The sequence below is a fragment of the Ambystoma mexicanum genome, chromosome 10, assembly GCF_040938575.1.
Source record: "Ambystoma mexicanum isolate Mex_15411 chromosome 10, UKY_AmexF1_1, whole genome shotgun sequence".
Classification (NCBI taxonomy): Eukaryota; Metazoa; Chordata; class Amphibia; order Caudata; family Ambystomatidae; genus Ambystoma; species Ambystoma mexicanum.
Window position 1 is genome coordinate 299,315,185 of NC_090932.1, and position 12,707 is coordinate 299,327,891.

General features: G+C 46.6%; 1 protein-coding gene across 1 annotated transcript in view; it reads right to left on the minus strand.

Annotated features, from left to right (window-relative positions):
• The window catches only part of MYO7B (myosin VIIB), a 1,466,289-nt gene that overhangs the window by 1,452,910 nt on the left and 672 nt on the right, over positions 1 to 12,707 (minus strand). The gene's annotated exons all lie outside the window — the stretch shown is intronic.

Here is a 12,707-nt window from a genome sequence, read left to right on the forward strand (position 1 = left end):
TAAAATAAAGGTAACCATAGTATCCATTTTACTAACGTTTTTCCACTGATATATATATACACCAATGCCACAAAACCCATGTGCTGCAATGGGATCCAGGAGACACTATTTCTTAGATGTCAACTAGAAGTTCCACTAGCTGACATGGAAGCACTCGGCCTACGCTGCCCTGCCATAACCAGCCTGTGCTGTCTCAAGTTGTTTTTTCACTTGAATGGAGTCTTTGTGGAAAATCCAGTAAACCATTTCCAGATGGTTTCTACTAGATCCAGTTGCAAACAGTTGGGTTTTTGTACATTCATTAAACGGCTATGAAGAAAGCTGGCACAACATAAGGACAATTCAACCCAGTCAATTGAAAGGGGTCCCCACATCTTGGGGCCCTATGTGTGTGACAAAAAAACGTAACAGCTTTTCTCAAATGGTAATGTAGGGTTTGAACACACATGCAAGCTGCTTTTCATTGTTCTGCTCTGCAGATGCCAATGCAATTGCCCCATATAATCTGGAGATACTTGCCCCCTCCCATTATTGCTTTATCTAGGATTCTTCCACAGAACGAAGCCACAAGTGTGGGATGATGGTATGCATATGTTTCCCATGAAACAGCCAGCCTTCATGAACTAAAGGCTCTGGCACGTTTAATGTACATTTGCTAGCCAAAGACGAACCTCTCCAAAAGGTTCTGAATTATTACCGGCATGTTCCACCCAGCTTTCAGCTATTTAATGTGGGGCAGTGAACACGCTTGTCCATTAACGCAGTTCAAATTGGGGCCCATATTATTCAACCCCAATGATAAAACTAGGATATCGCCCATTGGAATATGCATTAGATAATACATTCTCCAATATAATCTTTGCACCTCACTGCTTATTTCCCCAATGAAAGACCTTTACTTATGGTGCACTTAGTTCATTCTTCACATTAATTATAATAAATTGACTGTATGGTCAAATATGTGCTCCAGGATACTAAAATGCACCAACTGAAACTGCTTGTGCCACAAAAACGTATTTACCTTCTTTTGCTGCCCTTTTGCATTAGACAACCCTAAATTACACCAGATTTGTAGCGCAGGGTTTGGTAAACTGAAAGTTTTGAGGAGAATTCGAAATCTGCTACCCCCAGCCAGCCGAACAACGTTGGTAACATCTACCATAATGGGGTCACTGGACTACTGCACCAGGATATACCTGGGACAACCCAAATATCAGAACCAAGGTATGCAGGTTCTCCAGAATTTGGCAGCAAAACTGGCACTTATGGTGCCTCGTCTGACCCCGTCTGCAGCCCTTCTGCAGCGCCTTCACTGGCTACTGGTGGCGGCATGGATTGGGTTTAAGGTACTCTGTGTCATCCATAGGGCTGTGCATAATATAGTCCCAGAGTACTTGAAGAATAAGATAGTACGTTACTGTCCAACAAGACAGTTGCGCTCTGCCTCGCAGTTACTCCTTAAAATACCGAGGTATCAGCGTGGACGGCTGGGTGGTCGTTCATTCTCAGTTATGGCCCCCAGGTTGTGGAATTCACTTCCAATATCATTAAGAGTCATATATGAGTACCTCCCCTTTCGTAGCGCCCTTAAACCCCATTTGTTTTAACTGAGCATCTGTACAAATTGAGTAGGAGCTGTTTCTCACGTTACTGTTGACATCAGCGCATAGACGCCCTTGGGCCTTATTATGCGCTCTATACATTCTCAAATAAATAAATAAATGCATTTTTGTTGTTAACATAAGCAGGCAAGTTCACCCAGCTGTAAGCAAGGGGGCCCCCAAACACCATTTTGAACTCGGCCCTGTCATGGAAGAAAGTTTTGGTGGTAATCTTTGTTCCTCCACAGGCACTGCATTGCCCCGGGATAGGCAGGTAGTCCCCTGCAAACCCCCATTCTGTGCCTCCCTCCTCACTCTTCTTACCCTCGCACTGGTTGCCCCATTTTTCCTTTTTATTCATCCCCTCCTCAACTCATGAATTCATCCCCTCCTCCACTCACTCCTCGCTGTCCATCTTTCCCATACTTGCAGTCTCTTTCTAATGTCTACAGCAAAGGCAAAACCATTGGCTCTGGCAGTTATTGTTTTTCACCAGCATATGCTGCTGGAGTACACCCTTTAAAAGAGGCACCGGACTTTAAAGGCGAGTCCACCGACAGTGGGTGACCTTTCAAAGATGGCCGCTGAGTTATATCGACTGGCATGAAAGGCAAACACTTGCGTTGCCGATGCACTCAATGTGAATGGAAAGATCACAACTAATGGCCAGATAATAAACTACAGCTCCCCGTATTCCATCCTTTGAAACACTTAAGAGGGAGATTGTGCAACAGGAAGAGGGTGGTTTGTTTTTACCCGTTGAGTCGTTGACTTGCATTGGGGTGCATTTTAGGAGGAGAAAAGTAAATTATGTTTGTAAAATATAATTTGGGGATGAAAACTCTTGATTATCTTTGCAAAATAAAGACAGTCGGTGGGTATGCACCGCACATACGTTTCACAGTGTTTTATTGCATCAGAGGCTGTGAAGGGGGCACTGTCATTGACAAATGACCTCGGCTTTTGCAGTTTGTCTGACCCACTGAGCGGAAACCTTTTTTTCCAACTTTTTAAACTTGTATAAAGCAGTGTGTAAATGAAGCAGGGCCTCACAGTAGGTTGACCAGATTTTGAAAATAAAAAAACCGAGACAGGCCACAAACATAAATGTAGGCCTAGCGACCCTCACCCCATTCAAGCCCTCCACACCCAAATTTCCCCCTTTCCCAAAAATAAAAATCTGAGACAGGCCATAAAGATAAAAGTAGGCCTAGCGCCCCTCACCCCATTCAAGCCCTCCACCCCCCAATATCCCCCTTTCCCACGCGGGCAAACACACGCACACCGGTGGGGGATCCCACATGACAATAAATGCCATTTGCAGCATTGCTCTTACATGTAAACTGCAGATTCAGCTGCAACAATAAGCAGGGTTATTAAAGTAGATCTTGCGCTGGCTGTCATCACAGACCTTGCTATATCTGTCTCTTAGCCGGTCTCTGTGGGCATTCTGTAAATGCATGTGGCTAAGAACAAGAAGGTTGGGGATTTGAGCCTGCCATGGGATAACAGAGATCTTATAAAGTGATAATGGAAGGGTTAGCAAATTAATATACTGTATTATGTATAAATAGTATCTTGAATTGTTGCATCTCTGCCTCTCCCAAAATTGGGACTGGGTTTTTAAACTAAAAAAATTCTCGGGACGTGGGAACAGAGGGCCCAATTCCGGGACACTCTGGGCAAAACAGTGGAGTCTGGTCACCCTACCTCACAGTTAAATAGGCAGAGAGGCCCCGTGAAGAGGACCTCCTCAATCACTAACCTAACAGAAGCACAATGAGACAAAGTGTGGACCAGGGACGAGTTTCACAAACTCTTAATTCAGAAACAAAGATGTAAGAACAAAAATGTAAAACACTTGAAAATTGCAAAACGTCCCCTGGCAAGACTGTGACTGCCCCTGAGGATAGGAAGGTGATAGGACATGGCTCAACGATGTGAGCATACCCCTGCAGTCATGGAGACATAAACATTCCAGCATCCATATCAACCTGCATGACAGGTGTGTGAATGCATGAAGGCAGTTGTGCAATGCTAGCATGTTAATGCTAATTGGTCTTGTACTGCGCACTTTTGCCACTTGCGCGGTCTCTTCGCGCTCTGGCGGATCTGCAATGGAGGGAGGGTTGCAGGGTTTGTTAGTGGGACTGAGAGGGAGAGGAGCAAGAGAGCTTTGATGTGCTGTTGGCAGCTTCAGTTCGGTGAAACCAGTCACTGAGCGTTGTGGGTTTTTAGTTGGTAGCCGTCATGTGGTGTTGAGGTGTGATTATGTATGGTTTGTATTCATGTGGAGTGTTGTGAAGTGCTTGTGGTTTGTGGTGCGGTAGAGGTATGGTTGTGTTTAGTTCAGAGTTTGAGGGTGCGTATACAGAAAGATGAGTTTTTAGTACGGTTAGCTAGTGGCAATACATTTCCTACACCCAACATACCGTCTAAAAGTGATACTTATCCCACCCCCAACCATTCAGTCTAGTGAAATACATTCATCACCCGCAGCGAATTCATCCAGGTGAGACACATTCCCTGTTCCCAACATTCCATCCAAGTGCGGCACGGTTTCTGCCCCAACTAATTCCTCTAAGTGCAATGCATTTCTCAACCCCGGCAGTCCATCAAAGTGTGATACACTTCTTATCTCCAGCAGTCTATCCACGTGTGATGCAACTCCCACCCCCCTAAATCCATCCCGGTGTGACACACCCCCCACCCTCAAACAATCCATCTGGGTATGATACCTTTCCTGCTCCCAACCATCTATCGAAGTGCGATGCATTTCCCACCACAAACAATCTGTCTCAATCAACCCATTGTGATACAGAAGCTACACAGTGCCCGTCTCAGGAAGGCTTAGCTACAATTAGACTAGATGCAGAATGTGGTTAACCTACACATACAGGCTAAGTGTGAAAGAAGCCAATTTACAGTTAGGTTACAAACATCCCAAACTGCACCCGATTTGATAGGTTTTGTATAATATAAAAGAGTCATATCTACATCTTTGTGGCACAAAATATTCTGTTCCTTCCCTTACTGCTTTGCCCCGTTGTGTTCCCTGTATTCACCTTCACACGCCAGCTCTCGGTTTAGGCACTTCTGTCAGTCAAAGTGGCACTGCAGATTATCCTCCATGTTTAAGGGGAGGGAGGTCCAAAAATGTTAACTGGTGAAGACGCCCCAACACTTCAAGGGCCCCCTGAACACACCTCTTGTACCTTTCCAAATGTTTGTTTTTGCTCAGGGCCTTCACTTTACCTCCCATATTTTCCCTTTTTTCCTTTCTCCCACAGACCACAAGCTGTTTACCGCATGCAGGGGTACAATATGCCACTATCCGAACTAGACTCTGCACGGTTAGACCAATTGGTGACGGGTGCAATATGAATGCTTATTAGCATAACCTATGTACCTTAATAAAGGATAAATGACCATGGTCTGAAGTGGGCTGGTACGGTAATGGCCTGACAACCCAAGCCCAGTTAGGCTCGTTACTGGCCCTGCCTGCCCAAGCCCAGGGTCATCAATGCTATTAGTACCCTAGGTTTTCGATCGGGGGTGGTAATCGTTGTTTTTTTAAAAGGAAATGGAATGCTGATGGAGTAAACAATAATGGTACTAAAATCACTGTACTGTTTGTATTGTCGGGCTAACAGCGTAGAAACAAGGAGAAAGGGGCTGCACAGGGAAGCATTCATAAATAAGTAGGTGGGCCGGGCGTGTGCGGACTAGGGGGTGAGGGGCTACCCAGGGAGGCAATACTGTACTCAGGGCAGCGGCCGAAAGGAAACAAGATGGCAGCCCTAGGGCTAAGTGGGAACACAGGCTTATACCGGCAGATACAACTTGCATTCCAGTCCTGCCTCTATACAGATATTAGTACCCGACGAGGAACAATGAGCTTGTAACAACCAAGCTCATTGGCCCTCGTAGGTCGTTACCCGACCGACAAAACCCTTCCCTCTGGCGCATTCATGTTCCAATGGCCGCCATGGAAAGGGAGAAGGAACTATGTGTAGTCTCCTTTGTTTACTTTTTTTTACTCTTTTAAATGGCAGCCATGGAAAGGGAGAACGAATTACGTATCCCATTCCACGGCGGTCATTTTTCTTCTTTTCTTTTTTCAGTTACTCAACAACAGAGAGTCTGACAACTACAAAAAGAAGCCATTAGTACCCTGGTCTAACCGGCCAGAGTACTAATAGCAATTAGCCCCTGACTGGGGGTCATTACTGCTTCACTCACTCGGGCCTGCAACTGTGGGCCCCAGAGCATTACCGGAAGTAGTAATGTTGCCCGAGATTGGGGCTTTTTGCTTAATTACTATGTGTTCAAAAGATAGGATGCAAAATTTGACTAGGTTAATATGATATGATGAATCATTTATAAAATGCCTGTACACAAGTGTTAGTAGGTGCGACAAGACAAGGAAGGGAGTCATAGGAAGGACGAAACAAATAATCTTACTAGGCTTGTGTCATTCAGATCATGCAAGTGCAGGGGTAGAGGGAGAGGAGAAGTGTGAGGAGGAGGGAAAGGGGAAGTGCGATCATGGCAGGCTTGCACTGAGTAAGTGCAGCCGGGGGAGTGGCTTTGGGTAGTGCAAGGAGGTAGGAGACTATAGGGTTACAGATACAACCCCTAAGTGCATGGAGGTCCGGAGGCAGTGCAGTGCTTACAGATCATGGCGAAGCCTGGTGCCCATAGGGTTCTGAGGGTAGCCAGGAGAACAGTCAGCGCAGCAAACAAGAAGGTCAGGAACGGAGAGAAAGAGAGAAAGCAGAAGCAAAAAGGAAGGTCTTGAGCTGCTTCCGTAACCTGAGGTGTTCCTGCCCGAGTTTGAGAGGGTCAGGGAGGCCAATCCAGAGTCAGGCCCCTGCAGAGGCAGGAGATCTACCTCCCACTCTCTGCCTTGAGAAGCGTCTGACCATCAGAGAGTTGGAGGTAGCTGAGTGAAGGGCTTGAGAAGGAAGATGTTTAGGAACTCAGAGTTGGATGTATTGTGGGCCCAAACCCCAGAAAGCCTTGTGGACAATGCAGAGGGTCTTGGACTTGATCCTTGCAGCCACCAGGATCCAGTGGAGTGAGTTTAGGGCTGGAGAGATACGAACCCTGGGCTTGAGGCCAAGGACAAGTCTCACAGTCATGTTCTTGATTATTTGCAGAGGGCGGAGAGTAGAGGAAGGCAGGTTGAAAAAGAAGCTGTTGCAGTAGTCCAGCCTATAGAGAACCAGGTCTCTGAAGATGGTGAGCTTCTGGGGGAAAGTGAGAAAGGGAAGAATACCTCAGAGGAGGTGCAGCTGGTAGTGGGACTTCTTAGAGAGGTCTGTGATGTGAAGAGAGAAGGAGAGAGATGACCCCAAGGTTTTTTGCCTCACAGGAAGGCGCAGGGAGAGGGCCCACAGAGGGCGGACAGAGTGAAAGTGGGAAAGCGGTAGCAGGGGTCCCAATGAAGAGGATCTCAGTCTTGCTGGAATTGAGGCACAGATCATTGAAGGCGCACCATTCCTGAATCACGGATAGTCAGTCAGGAATGAGCGAAAGAGGAGAGGAGACAGAGGTGAGCCTGAAGTAGAGCTGAGTGCCATCTGCATAACGCTGACAGTTAGAGGAGAAGGTAGAGATGAGGTGGGCCAAAGGGGCCACATAGACATTGAAAAGCCAGGGTGAGATGTTAGAGCCCTAGGGAACACCACATGTGGAGAGAGAGGTGGTGGAGAGAAAGAACCCCAGTTGGACCTTAAATGGACGGTTCTGGAGGAAGGAGGTCAACCATGCTAGGACCTGATCCGTGATGCCCAGGTTCTCACAGAGAAGATTGATCAGGATGTTATGATTTACTGTTTCGAAAGTAGAGGAAAGATTAAAAAGAATGAGGACAGAAGAAAGGCTAGAGCCGAGATTAGTGAGCCGATCTTAACGGGTGTTCAGGAGAGCAGTTTCCGTGTCTCTGGCTGCTCTGAAGCCAGACTGATGGTCATGGAGACAACCAACAGATTCAGTGTGGAGAGTAAGCTGTGAGATAACCAGCTTTTCCAAGAGTTTGCCCAGGAAAGGAGTGATAGAGATCGGGCAGTAGTTGGCCGGACAAGAAGAATCGCAGAAGGTTTCTTCAGGAGGGGGTGCACAAGGGAGTGCGTAAGGGGAGAGGGGAAAGTTCCAGTGGCAAAAGAGTAATTGCAGAAATCTGCCAAGGCTGGAGCGAGCATGTCGATGCGGTCCTTGATGGTTCTGGAGGAGCAGGGGAGCACCTGCTTGGATGACACTTTCATAGATTGAACTTGTCTAGAAACATCATCATGAGTGATCACAGAAAAAGAGGCAAAAGGAGGAGGAGAGAGAGAGGCAGCCAGGAGAGGTAGAGGAGAGAAAGAGGAAAGAGAGGAGGAGAGAGAGGACAGGATGTCTTGAGTTTCAGAGGTGATGTGAGAAGCCAGAGCCATGCAAAGGGCCTCGGAGTGCACAGGAGAGGTGGAGACTGCAAAAGGATTGGCCAGCTCCTTGCAGATTTTGAAGAGTTTGACCATGTTGTTAGAGGCCGCAGAAACGCGGGCTTGGATTTGGGCTCTCTTCCTGAACAGGGCAGAGTCTGTATTGCCTTTGGAGCAGGTGACAGGCCAGTTTGTCAGAGGATGTGCCCGATGCCCTCCACTTCTTCTCAGCCACCCTGCACTTACCTTTTAGAGTGGAAAGGTCAGAGTCATACCAAGAGATGCACTTAGGGGTAGGCTTCAGGTGGATTCTCATGAAAGAGGCAAGGACATCCAGGGTGTTAGTGATAGAAAGATGCAGGCTAGAGAGGGCTGTGTCAGAGAAGCAGAGAAAGTACCAGCAAAGGCCTCCACTGACACACGCGTCATGGCCCGGGTGATGGAGAAGGTTGGTGGCAGTGCTGAGGTAGGCTTCACCTGGGGGACAGAGAGCTTCAGGTGGGAGGAGAGCAGAAAATGGTCAGTACAAGAAAGAGGAGTGGTGAGAGGTTTAGAGAGGGAGATATCAGAAGAGATGAGAACATCCAAGGTGTGCCCGGCAGAGAGTGCTGGTCCGGAGGGTACAATAGAAAGAGAGTGTTGCAGAGATTGCCCCGAGGAGGGATTGGCAGCATCCAGATAGATATTGAGGTCTCCGAGTGGGAGAAGTTGAGAGGTAAAGGCAAGGAGAAGAGGAGAAGTCAGCCCATTCTGGGAGGAAGAGGGTGACCTAGTCAGGTGGGCTGTGAATTGTGGCCACAGTTAGAGAGAGATAGAGAGCCTCCAGACCAGGCATTCAAAGGAGGAGAAGGCCTGCGTAGGGATGACAGAAGCAGGGACCCACCCCGGAAAGATCAGGGCTACACCACCTCCCAGGCGGTTGGTTCTGGGTTCGGAGAAGATCTTGTATCCCTCAGAGAGAAGAGTGTCAAAACTCGTGACAGAACTGGCCGTGAACCATGTCTCGGTTAGAGCAAGGACATTCAGGTTGAGTTCCTGACAGATGAGTGTTTGACAGAAGAACGAGAGTTGATAGTTGCGATGTAGAGCAGATTGCCACATTTGAAAGACTTCTGTCGAGGGTACAGGCTTGAGGTACACCCTGCGGAGGTGGTAGAGGGTCCTGAGGGTGGGCAGAGGAGGAAGAGGAAGTTACCAGAGAGGTGGCAGAAGGAGTAGTAGGAGAAGGGAGGAAGTTGATAAGACACGGGAAGCGCCTATCAAAAAGGAAGAGATTGGGCTGAGGGCCCTGGACCAAGACAGTGCCATTCAGATAGACATTAATGATAGTCTTGGATGGGTGGAAGGATGCCAAGAGGACCTCCCATGTAGTGCCACCATTAATGGGAGAGGAGGGAAAAGGAGAGACAACGGAACCCATATGAGGGGTCCATAGGTCTGGACAGGGAACGACAAAGATGATGTTGGTAAGAGTCTGTCTGGTGGAAGAACTGGTGTAGGCATCAGCGATAGGGAGGCATGGGTTGGAGACCAGGATGTCCCTCTTGAACTTCTTCCTTCCAGACTTGGTGGGAGGGATAGGGTAGGAAATAGAGTATCAGTCAGGGAATATAGGAGAGACGGAGAGAACCATAGAGGGTGCTAGGAGGAAAGTAGGAGGAGGAGGAGAGAGCGCAAATGGGCAGGATGCGCAGGGGGGTGGTGGCAGGGTCACACAATAGGGAACAAGCAGTGGGGAGACAGGTAACTAACCAGTAATGGGTACCCCCAACAGGGGGGTCCTAGAGAAGTGGGAGAGAGCCTAAGGACACAGATCACAGCAAACAGTTACACAGTAAGGGGGGCTTAGAGAGTGGAAGAGAGCCTAAGGGCACAAATCACAGCAAACAGTAAACATTTGTGCAGTTTGTGGGGGGGCCTAGACGAAGAAATGGGGTTAAGGGCACAGATCAAGTGAAACAGTAACACAATTGGGGGGGGGGGGCAAAGGCACAGTTCTACAGTAAATAGTAACCACAAAGCAGGGACATGGAAAAAAGACAAGAAAGACTAAGACACAAAGAGTGGCTACCCGCTGGAAGGGGGGGCCTAAGATTGCGCAGGGAGCAGCGTACTTTAAGTCAGAAGGTAGATGGAAGTATGCGCAAAGGCCGGGAAATTTGGAAGAGAGGAATAATGGTTGCTCTCCTTCCCCGCACCTTTCTTACCTTACGGATGCAGGTGGTCGACAGTTGCGTCGCGTGATCGCACTGTGCACTGGAACCCCTTTGTCGCCAAACACCTGCATCGCACAACACTGCAGCCTTGTCCTGCGAGGGCTTAGGTTAAGCACATAGGAGTACAAAACTGATATCTGGAAACCCTTGCAGGGAAATGTTACCACACTTTTCAGACAAACCTAGGTGCTCTGAGACTACTACGGTTGTGATGTGGCACAATAAAAAAACGTTGTAACATAACCTAAAATACACAGCCGTCAGATCCAACCATAGACATGGGCAGTCCGTGCAATAGCCTAGCACCCCACGTTTATGGAAGCCCTGCAGCAACAACCTGCTATGTGTATATGGAGTAACACAGATTGTATTCCAGAGGGGCTGCCATGCTTTCTGTAACAAGACTCTTGTTTTCTGACTGTCCCAGCAAGGCCATGCAGTTACCTCCCTTCCCCAATGCGATGCCCTGGAGAGAAATACACCCACTGGGGGCCTCATAAATAATTGACTACTTACCACTCTCTTTGTTTTGACCGAACATTGTGAAACAAGCTATTTTTAAGTGATGGTGCTTAACATTTTGGTGATGAGAACTGCAAAAGGGTCCTTTTTATTCTGAAACCACACACAAAACACCAATGAGCTGCCCAAATATATGCCTTCTCACATGACCATTAACGTACGTCACACAAACAAGTTCTAAACTATCTCCTATATTTCCATGTGTTCTCCTTTGACACATCTTGTTTTTTGTAGAATGACACATTTTTCTCACATCATATATTAAGCATGCCTTTTTCAGTCAATGAAAAACAGACAGTTTACATGTTCCCACTCTGGGGCTGATTCAGAGTAAGTTAATTCCCTCTGTTTTCACTGGTGGTTGTTCCGCCGGTGGACACTGATGGTCTGCATACATGGCAATGGACACCAGCAGATTGTCTGCCAGCACAATTGCCACTTTCCTCTGGAAATTCACTGGAGGAAAGCCAGAAAGTCAAAACTTGAAATGAGGTATTTTCCCCAGTGGGAACCCGGGACATGTAATTAAGTCCACACTTTTAATCAGCCCCATTATCTTTTGTTGTGAGTCTTTAAACCCTGAAAGTGCATTCACAAAACCCAAAGGCTATTTTTGGCCTCCCGCTAAATTGCATTTTGGTATTTGTAGCCTTCCATTCAAAATGGGCAAAATAACGCTAAAATCGCACTCTTTTGCTTAACATGTTTCTATAAGGATTTACATGCTTATATGAGTAGTTTAGTATGATGAAAACAGAGTATTGCTGGAAGTAAACACGGGGGTGAGGAAGGAAAAGCAGGAGAGGGAACAGGAGTCATGGCGATTTGCCAAATATGTGGGAAGTGAGTTTGCTGGCTTGGTGACTGGAGAGATTGTTTAGCCTGGCCCAGGCCTTGTGCTGGCTTTGCTAACATTCGAAGACCTGCAAAATTGCTAACTCTCAATGCCTCAAGGCCCAACAGGTATATAGGCTCTACTTAGATCGCACTTAAAGGTAACGCTGCAGGAGAGGCACTTTGCCCTGTCTGCCCCGACGTCCTTGGAACCTGCATTCACAGCAGGAGACCTAGGTATGCAGTTCACCTTATGTTTTGAAAAAAATGACAAGCAACGCTACAGGAAAAATAATCCTCTTCTGTGGCTTCTGAAGTAAAAGCATATTCCTAATATGGAAAAAAATTGGCAACTATATTTACCATAAAAATAAAAAAAGATATTAGGAAACTGCTCTACAATCAACACTTTACTTCAGTTTGCAAAAAGCAATCGCATTTGTACACTGCATTTCACCATCAGATGTTGTTTTCATACCAAAGTTGCAAAAAGGCAGGTCACAAACCAAATTTCTACAGGCTGGCCTTAAATCCGGGCTTACTTACTTACTTAACTAAAGAGTGTGCTAATGGAAAAATAATGTGTATCAAACTGAAGCTTGTCTGGTAAAATTAAAAGTCCCTAGAACTGACTCAGCTCACACAATTTGGTATTCAAAAAAAGCCTCTCTCATAATGTTGCAACATATGTAATAACAACAGTGGCTGCTTCTATACTGACCATCACACGGTGTGTCTCGGTTTACTCCTGGCAACTTCTTTAAATGTAACTGCCCATGAGGCACTCAGTATCAAAGATTGATTCTTTTCTTGAAACTTTGATTTTAAAGTAGATGATTTCGAATTCACTTTGAATATGAAGATATCGAATATGACTTAGCTCGTTTTGTTTTTATCATCGCTAATTTGAAATTGTATGATTTATTGTTTTTAAAAGTTGATTAAATTCAGCTAAATAAAAAAATAAAAATTCTCTGATGTCATTTTTTTGTGTGATGTCACTACATGTAAATTAACAGGCCCCTACATATATTTTGCTGCCCAGTTCCGGAAAATACTAGGTCCTGCACTGCAGCCAATGTTCCCCAGGAGGTGAAAAGCTGTCG